The following is a 9,208-nucleotide window of genomic DNA, read 5'->3' as shown; positions in this document are numbered from 1 at the left end:
GAAAAATCTGTAAGTCATGATTCTTGCCTGTAATTGCTTATAATCTAGCAGAAGAGATATGTATTATAGACAGGACCCAAAGTCTTACACACCATGTGAAAAGTACAGAAGCAATGCTATAGTTCAGAGGGTGGAGAGTAAACTTTGAGCTGGGACAATCAGGGAAAGCTTTTTAGAAAAGGTATCATTTCTAGGGACTATGTAGATATGGTGAAATTTGGACATACAAAGCTAAGGGCAGCAGATATTTCTGTGGAGAAAAATACAACTATGGGAATACTTAATGTATACTCAGAAGTCGTGAGAAGCTCAATTGGTTGGAGTTGTGGGCTTGGAAAAGGAGATGAAGCTCAGGAGGTGAAATGACACAGTTATCTGGGACTTTGACTGGCTTTAGCTTTTAGAATTCCACACGCACATTTTTGAAGGCTGGCATTACCTCCTGATACGACATGTCTTAGTCTGTTTGGGCTGCTATAGACTGGGTGGTTTATAAACAAAAATGTCTTTCTCACTATTCTGGAGGCTGGGAGTCCCAAAGCATGTTCTGGTGAGGACTCTCTTCTGATTTGCAGACTGCTGACTTCTCGTCGCATCCTCACATCAAGGAAAGAGGAGTGAGCTAACTCTCTGGGTGCTTCTTTTAAGGACAATAATCCCACTTATGAGGGCTCCACCCTAATGACCTAATTATGTCCCAAAGGCCCCACCTCCAAATATGTTTTGGATTAGATTTCAAGATATGAATCTGGGGCGGGGAACACAAACATTCAGTCCATAATGGGACACTTTGTTCTTTAAGAATTTGAGACTAAATATCACAGCTACCAACAAGACAAATGGTAGATACAAATGAGTGTTATAAAGATCAATTAAATCATGTGTTATATCAGTGTCTCAATGGTTCAAATAGCTATTAGAAGTAAAAGCAGTGCTAAACAAGATGATAGAAATGAAGAATTAGCCCAAAGTCCCTTTGGCGTCTCTGGCAGTCCCTAGCTGATGTGGAGATCAAAGAAGTGGATGCACGGCATTATAAGTCCCATAATGTCTCAGCGTAAAAACCAGGATTCCCTATTCTGTTCTTTACTTGCACTTTGATACCATTAGCCATACAGATATGTCTTTGTTTAAATGCTGGCTAATAGGTTCTGACTAAAGCTAGGGACTGTAAGCCTCTAATTAGCAAGCTTAGTGAAAAAGCATTTTCTGGTATAATGCTTATTTGCTCAAAGGCTTCATTTTTTTAAAATAAATTTATTTATTTTATTTATATTTATTTTTGGCTATGTGGTGTCTTCGTTGCTGTGCACGGGCTTTCTCTGGTTGCGGTGAGCGGGGGCTACTCTTCGTTGCGGTGTGTGGGCTTCTCATTGTGGTGGCTTCTCTTGTTGCGGAGCACAGGCTCTAGACACGTGGGCTTCAGTAGTTGTGGCACGTGGGCTCAGTAGTTGTGGCGCACAGGCTTACTTGCTCCGCGGCATGTGGGATCTTCCTGGACCAGGGCTTGAACCCGTGTCCCGTGCATTGGCAGGCGGATTCTTAACCACTGCTCCACCAGGGAAACCCTCAAATGCTTCATTTTTAAGCAGTACAGCAATTAGAATCTCCTGTGATAAAACTGAAGTCTGAGCATATTCTTTAAAACGATTGAAAATAAATCCAGATCCAGTTTTAGGAAAGGAAACTGGTTGTCAGATTTAAATCTGTGCCGTATCTTGTGACTCTCCTGTTGTTTTTCCTGTAACCATAAAAAAATGCCTTTCTATATATTATTCCCCAAAACCTCTTGTAACACTCAGACTCCCAAAATATAACACTATCATCTGGGAAGGGCTTTTTATCAATATTTAAGCTCTACTCATTAATTTATGTAAAATAGTGTTCAACCTTGGGTTGGTATCCCAGCTGTAGCTTTTAAACATATATGTTTAAAAATCTTTTTATTTGAAAGAAGCATTGTCAGACTCTGCTGGCTTCTCAATCCCTTGGTTAAGAATTTATAAAATCACTGCTTCTAGCAAGATTTTTTTTTTTTGTCTTAAATTTAGTCTGTTTTTGTGTCTGGATATTTGGCTCTGGATATTCCACATGCCAACACTCCTTAAGAAGAAAACAGAAGGAGAGCAGTGAATGTGCGCTGCAGACAGGGCAGCGGGCAGTGTGGGTCTGCCCCCAGCCCCATGCAGGAGCCAACAGGAACTTTCTCCCTGGGTTATGAGTTCCTCAGTGTGAGTCAACTCTCCTGAGTGCCCTTAGGGACAGACTGGTTACATGAAAGGGGATTTCACACAGAAATCACCTTGTAGGCCAGTAAACAGAGAAACTCAGCGATGGAAGCATTATTTTCCTTTCTCAGCTAGCTATTCAGAAGATAACTTCACAGTTAGGAAGGAAACTTTATTATCAGTTTAAACAAAGTCATCCTTTTCTATTCTATTCTCTTACACATTCTTCATTTCCCACTACCTCTGAAGAAAGAAAACGCCACAGAATACATGAGGAAATAATTTCTTATATTGATAATTTCATTCCAAATATGGAAAAGAAAAATTGGACATGAAAACAACACTCCCCATCCTAATGTACCTACAAGGCCCCATTGGCAGGTTGCTAGGCCCTTAGGCCCCGGGCTGGGGAGCAAGAGAACTGTGAATATTTCTCTTTTGTCAGATGGTTTAATGGTGAGCTCTGTCTGTAGCGGGTGCAGGAGGGGCGCAGGAGGAGAAAGCGTGCCCCTCCTGCCGGGCTTCTGTGGGGCAAAGGGGTTCTCCAGCACCTTGTTCCTGCAGTGTGGGTGGTTCTCCCGGCCTGGTTCTGAAAGTATGGACGGCGTCTGCAGCATGCAGCTTCTCCAGACAATCCCACAGCACCAGTGGCTCCTGCAGTACCTGTTGCCAGGCTCCTGTAGTATGTGGCTTCTCTGGTGCCTGGCGCTGACCGTGCACCACTTCTTTGGCACTTGGCTTTTGTAATACCTGTTGGTCAGCAGCACCCAGTGGCCAGCCACTTCCCCTGAGTACTCTTTGGATGTCTTCTCAGTGTAATGCCACCAGCAAGACACCTCCCCCATTGAAAGGCTTCTCCTGGCGCTCTCTTCGGAAGCTTTGCGGTGAGTTTGAAGGCATAGCACCTCCCTGTGGATAGTCTCCCCAGAGGGTGGATTTTCAGCAGGTTCTGCTTAGTGTTACTTCTCAGTGACTGCAACATCCCATGAGCCATGCTCACGTTATGTCTTTTCCAACGAGGTCTGGATTTTAGTTCTGGTGCAGGGTAGGGAGGGTGCCTCTTCCTACCTCAGCCCTAAGGGTAGGGCCTGCTCTTTATAACTGCTATTCCTGTTTTCTTTAGAGTTATCTTTACTTCTTATGTGCCAATTCCTTATTACCTCAATCTTCTGTTATATTCATAATTCCCTGTATGAAACTTTCTGTGATCAAATTGTTGCATGGATTCTGTCCCTTGATGGACTCTGACCGATGCATTTACTAAAATAAATCTTGGCGGTGATCATTTTGTGTTATTTTTTCCAGAGACATAATGTACTTTTTCGGTTTGTAGATTCAAGTCTTATTTTATTTCTGCAAAGCTTTTTTGAATGATACTTTAATATTTTCCTATTCCCTTTATTTCCATTCTCTCAGGAATATCAATTATATGTATGTTGAATTTCCTTTGCCTTTCATAGCTCTCATTTTCCCTCTGATCTTTAATCATTTTCACTTAAGTTTTTTAAAACATGTATTCTTTCAATCCTGCTGTCTATGTGCCTGCATTTTTTTCATGACTCCTGTGGTCTTAATTTTTGGAAGGGCTTTATTTTTCATTGCACTTTTTTTTGTGTTTTTGCAAACTTATCTTTCACTAATTTTGCTGTTTCACTGTATCTTCCTTGATCTTGCATCCTTCTATTTTGAAGCTCTACTTTATACGGGCATTTGTTTACTAAGTGTTTTATATCTATGGCTTATATTTGGTTACATTTTTCATCTATTCACTGGCAACATTAATATGAATATTCTTCATCTGTCATATGTTTTTCATGCTTCTTTCCTCTATTTTTCTATTATATATTTATATGAATCTCATGCTGATTCTCATTTATTTTTTACACACCTTTAGATGAATTGAATTTTCCCCAGACCAGGACGTTCTACTTAATTTCCTTATAAAAGAACTTTGAATGTGACAGGGCGAGAGAGAGTCATGGACATATATACACTAACAAACATAAGGTAGATAGCTAGTGGCAAGCAGCTGCATGGCACAGGGATATCGGCTTGGTGCTTTGTGACTGCCTGGAGGGGTGGGATAGGGAGGGTGGGAGGGAGGGAGACGCAAGAGGGAAGAGATATGGGAACATATGTATATGTATAACTGATTCACTTTGTTATAAAGCAGAAACTAAGACACCATTGTAAAGCAATTATACCCCAATAAAGATGTTAAAAAAAAAAAAAGAACTTTGAGTGTATATGCCTTCTATAAACCTTTATTTTACTTCAGCCAACAGAGCCAAGTAACTTCAGATATGCGCATGATATAGCGTATATGTCTTCTACCCTGCCTTGTCATGAGGCTGCTTTGTATGAGTATGTGATTCCTCAGTCATCACTCTCTGTTGCTCTTCTCTGGGTGTGCCACTAACTTTGAACTACCAAGCTTTTTCAACTTTCTGAAATTTACAGACATAAAAGTACTTTCTTGAAAGCTTCCCACATTCCAATTTATCTTGTGCTGAACTTAGCAGCCATTTCTCATATTGGAGATGGAGATGGAGTTTGCATTCTTGGAATGACTTCCATTGGTAAACAGGTCTGTCTTTATGCTGATATTTTAATACTAAAGATTTAATGGGATTTATAAACTAAGAACTTTATGAAGACAACCAAAGTTTGTTGTCTTATATTTAGTCTCTGGAACAAGTAAAAATATTAATTTGAGCTAATTAACATGCTTTAATTTAAAAAATACAAATATTATTCAGTTGTGTTATCATCTTTCAGTTCATTCTAGATAGATGTGACCCGAGGAACAGTCTCTGTTCTGATCTGTTGTCCACATGTTACTGAACCAAACCTGGCTCCACTTGCCCTCAGGCAGTAAAGCCAATCTACTGAACCGGGTTGTGGTGAAGGAAAGTACAGCGTTTATTGTAAGGCACCAGACAAGGAGTCCAGGACAGTTAGTGCTAAAAAAGCCCCAATTCCCCTGTAGGTTTCATCAAAGCATTTTTATTTATTTATTTAATTTTTATTGGAGTATAGTTGCTTTACAATGTTGCGTTACTTTCTGCTATACGGCAAAGTGAATCAGCTATACATATACATATATCACCTCTATTTTGGGTTTCCTTCCCATTTAGGTCACCACAGGGCACTGAGTAGAGTTCCCTGTGCTATACAGCAGGTTCTCATTAGTTATCTATTTTATACATAATAGTGTATATATGTCAGTCCCAATCTCCCAATTCATCCCAGCTCCCACCTTCCCCCTTGGTACCCATATGTTTGTTCTCTACATCTGTGTCTCTATTTCTTCTTTGCAAATAAGTTCATCTGTATCATTTTTCTAGATTCCACATATAAGCGATATTATATGATATCTGATTTTCTCTTTCTGATTTACTTCACTCTTATGACAGTCTCTAGGTCCATCCATGTCTCTGCAAATGGCACAATTACATTCCTTTTTATGGCTGAGTAATATTCCGTTGTATATATGTACCACATCTTCTTTATCCATTCTTCTGTTGATGGACAATTTGGTTGCTTCCATGTCCTGGCTATTGTAAATAGTGCTGCAATGAATGCTGGAGAGGGTGTGGAGAAAAGGGAACCCTTTTACACTGTTGGTGGGAATATAAATTGATATGGCCACTATGGTGAAGAGCATGGACGTTCCTTAAAAAGCTAAAGATAAAGCAAAGCATGTTTAAAGGCCAGGTGAAGTGCGGGAGTTGCAGGGTATGTGGTCAGCTCACGCACAATTCTCTGATTGGTTGATGGTGAGGTAACAGGGCGGTGTCACATTATCAATCCTTAGGCTCCAGTAGGTCTGGGGGCTATGAGCTCATGGTCATCAAGTAGTTAACAGCTTCCATTTGGCGGGTGTTTTAGCACCTGTAAAAAAAACTCAGGAAATGTATATTGGATACTGTTATCTGGGTACTTCAGAGAGACGCTAAAGCAGAGTATATGGGCAAGGTGTTTGTCCCGGGAAGGCTCTATGGGGTCCTGCTTGGTTACACACATCTTGGGTTGTCTCAGTTATTCTGATATCCTCTGTGTATTCCATAAAAGTTTGCTCTGTGATGCTTGCACTGGGTTTTTGTTTTCTCATTTTAGATCCCTTACTGTTTGCAGTCATCCCTTGGACTATGATTCTGTCAGTGATCAAAATTCATGCTAAAAAAAGGCTTTGCTTCTTTTTGATATGGTCCGAGAATTTCAGGCAGTTAAATTCCCTGTTAGTGTAGAAATAGATTTTACAGCTTGCTTGGCCCTTCAGTTTTCTCTGCAGCCCAAGATTTATTGTAATAGAGAACCAACCTGACTCCATATTGGATCTATTCCTTTAGCTCTAACCTTTGTGCTCTGTTGCCTGTGCTTAGTCATGCTGGCTCTGTACCTTTTGTAAAAGAATGCTGCCTATAACCTGAAATATACATAATAGCACTTTCTCAAGGCTCTGCCTCCCAGGCTTGACCTTTAATGGTATAACACTTATAACAGAGAATAACATTTGTCTTGTTGGAGGTTTATAGGAGCATCATGATCAGACCTAGTGGACAGCTGCAAGAACAAAGAATTATCACATACCTTCTTGGCTGGGATGAAGAAGTTTGCAATAATCAGTCACACCCCCTCCCCTTTTAGTATAAAAGAAGCCTGCATTCTAACTCGGGGAAGATGGTTCTTTGTGACATTAGTCCACCATCTTCTTGGTCTGCTGGCTTTCTGAATAAAGTTGCTATTTCTTGCCCAGCACCTCTTCTTTTGATTTATTGGCCTATCATGTGGCGAGCAGTATAAGCTTGGACTTGGTAACATTATCTTTGTCTTGATCCTTCCTTCTCTCACTAGTGGCTGCATTTTCTGTGTTCTACCACAATCTGCACTGTCTGCTACAATTGAGCCCTGCAGGGGCTGCATCAGTGGGAAGATTATTTAAACCCCTCTTGGTGGAAATAGTCACTTCCTGTTTGTTATGTGAATTAAGTATGTGATCCCTCAACTTGCAGCAAGAAGATACACCCCTAACATCATTGACCTCTTCTGATTATCTAAGAGAAACTCAGGAAAGAGTGGAGGAGATCTTACTACTTAACTGTTTCCTGCTCAATATTATATAGATTATATTGTCTTTTCCAGGTATCAGTTTTACTTTCACAATCATTCTGATGATAATTCCTACTACAAAGGTATGACTCTAGAAGTTGGAATTTCAGACTCTTTAGCAGGTTAGCGGTAGAAATATTTTGAGAAGAATGGGAGTTTGTGTGTCATTTTATTATACAGGCAGGTAGTCAGCCACATCCATTTGTAAGTAGGAGGAACCAAAGTCCAAGGGTTGGATTTTTCTCCCTTATTTTGATGGGATGTGAATGGACTGTGGGGGAATGTTTACATAAGAGAGGGAAATAAAACAAGTACAAGGAGAAGCTATGGGAAAAAACCCAGTGAGCATATTTGTTGTTGCCTACCAGCAATAATGACACTTCCCGGAAATTCCCTTCCTTGGGCTTTATAGCCCCAGGAAGAGTGACAAAAATATTACACCAAGAGCTATAGGCATACCTCATTTTATTGTGCTTTGCTTTATTGCACTTCGCAGACACTGTTTCTTAAAATTGGAGGTATGCGGCAACCCTTCATTGAGCAACTCTATTGGCACAATTTTTCCAACAGCACTTGCTCACTTCGTGTCTCTGTGTCACATTTTGGTGATTATCGCAATGTTTCAAACTTTTTCATTATTATTTTATTTGTTATGGCCCTCTGTGATCAGTGACCTTTGATGTTACTATTGTAATTTTTTTGGGGTGCCATGAACCATGCCCATATAAGATGACGAACTTAATAGATAAATGTGTGTGTTCTGACTGCTCCATTGACCAGCTGTTCCCCCATATCTCTCTTTCTTCTTGGGCCTCTCTGTTCCCTGAGACACACAATATTGAAGTTAGGCCAATTTATAAACCTATAATGGCCTCTAAGTGTTCACATGAAAAGAGGAGTTTCACAACTCTCACTTTAAATCAAAAGCTAGAAGTGATTAAGCCTAGTGAGGAGGACATGTTGAAAGCCAGGATAGGCTGAAATCTAGGCCTTTTGTCCCAAAGAGTTAGCCAAGCTGTGAATGCAAAGGAGAAGTTCTTAAGGGAAATTAAAAGTGCTACTCCAGTGAACACATGAATGATAAGAAAGTGAAATAGCGATATTGCCGATATGGAGGAAGTTTTAATGGTCTAGATGGAAGATCAAACCAGCCACAACATTTCCTTAAGCCAAAACCTAATCCAGAGCAAGACCATAACTCTCTTCAATTCTGTGAAGGCTGAGAGAGGTGAAGAAGCTGCAGAAGAAAAGTTTGAAGCTAACAGAGGTTGGTTCATGAGGTTTAAAGAAAGAAGCTATCTCCTTAACATAAAAGTGCAAGGTGACACAGCAAGTGCTAATGTAGAAGCTGCAGCAAGTTATCCAGAAGATCTAGCTAAGATAATTCATGAATGTGGCTACACTAAACAACATTTTCAATGCAGATGAAACAGTCTTCTACTGGAAGAAGATGTCATATAGAATTTTCATAGCTATAGAGGAGAAGTTAATGTCTGGCTTCAAAGCTTCAAAGGACAGGCTCTCTTGTTAGGGTCAAATGAAGCTGATGACTAAGTTGAAGCCAATGCTCTCTTTTCTTTTTCTGTTTTCTTAAAAAATTTTTTAATTATTGAAGTATAGTTGATTTACAATGTTTCAGGTGTACAACAAAATGATTCATTTATACATATATACATCCATTCTTTTTCCGATTATTTTCCATTATAGGTTATTATAAGATATCAAGTATAGTTCCTTGTGCTATATGGTAGAACCTTGTTGTTAATCTATTTTATATATAGTAGCCTGTATCTATTAATACCAAATTCTAAATTTATCCCACCCCCCTCCCTTTCCCCTTTGGTATCCATAAGTTCGTTTTCTATGTC

This window comes from Tursiops truncatus, chromosome 12 (assembly GCF_011762595.2).
Source record: "Tursiops truncatus isolate mTurTru1 chromosome 12, mTurTru1.mat.Y, whole genome shotgun sequence".
Classification (NCBI taxonomy): Eukaryota; Metazoa; Chordata; class Mammalia; order Artiodactyla; family Delphinidae; genus Tursiops; species Tursiops truncatus.
This window is presented reverse-complemented; position numbering follows the sequence as displayed.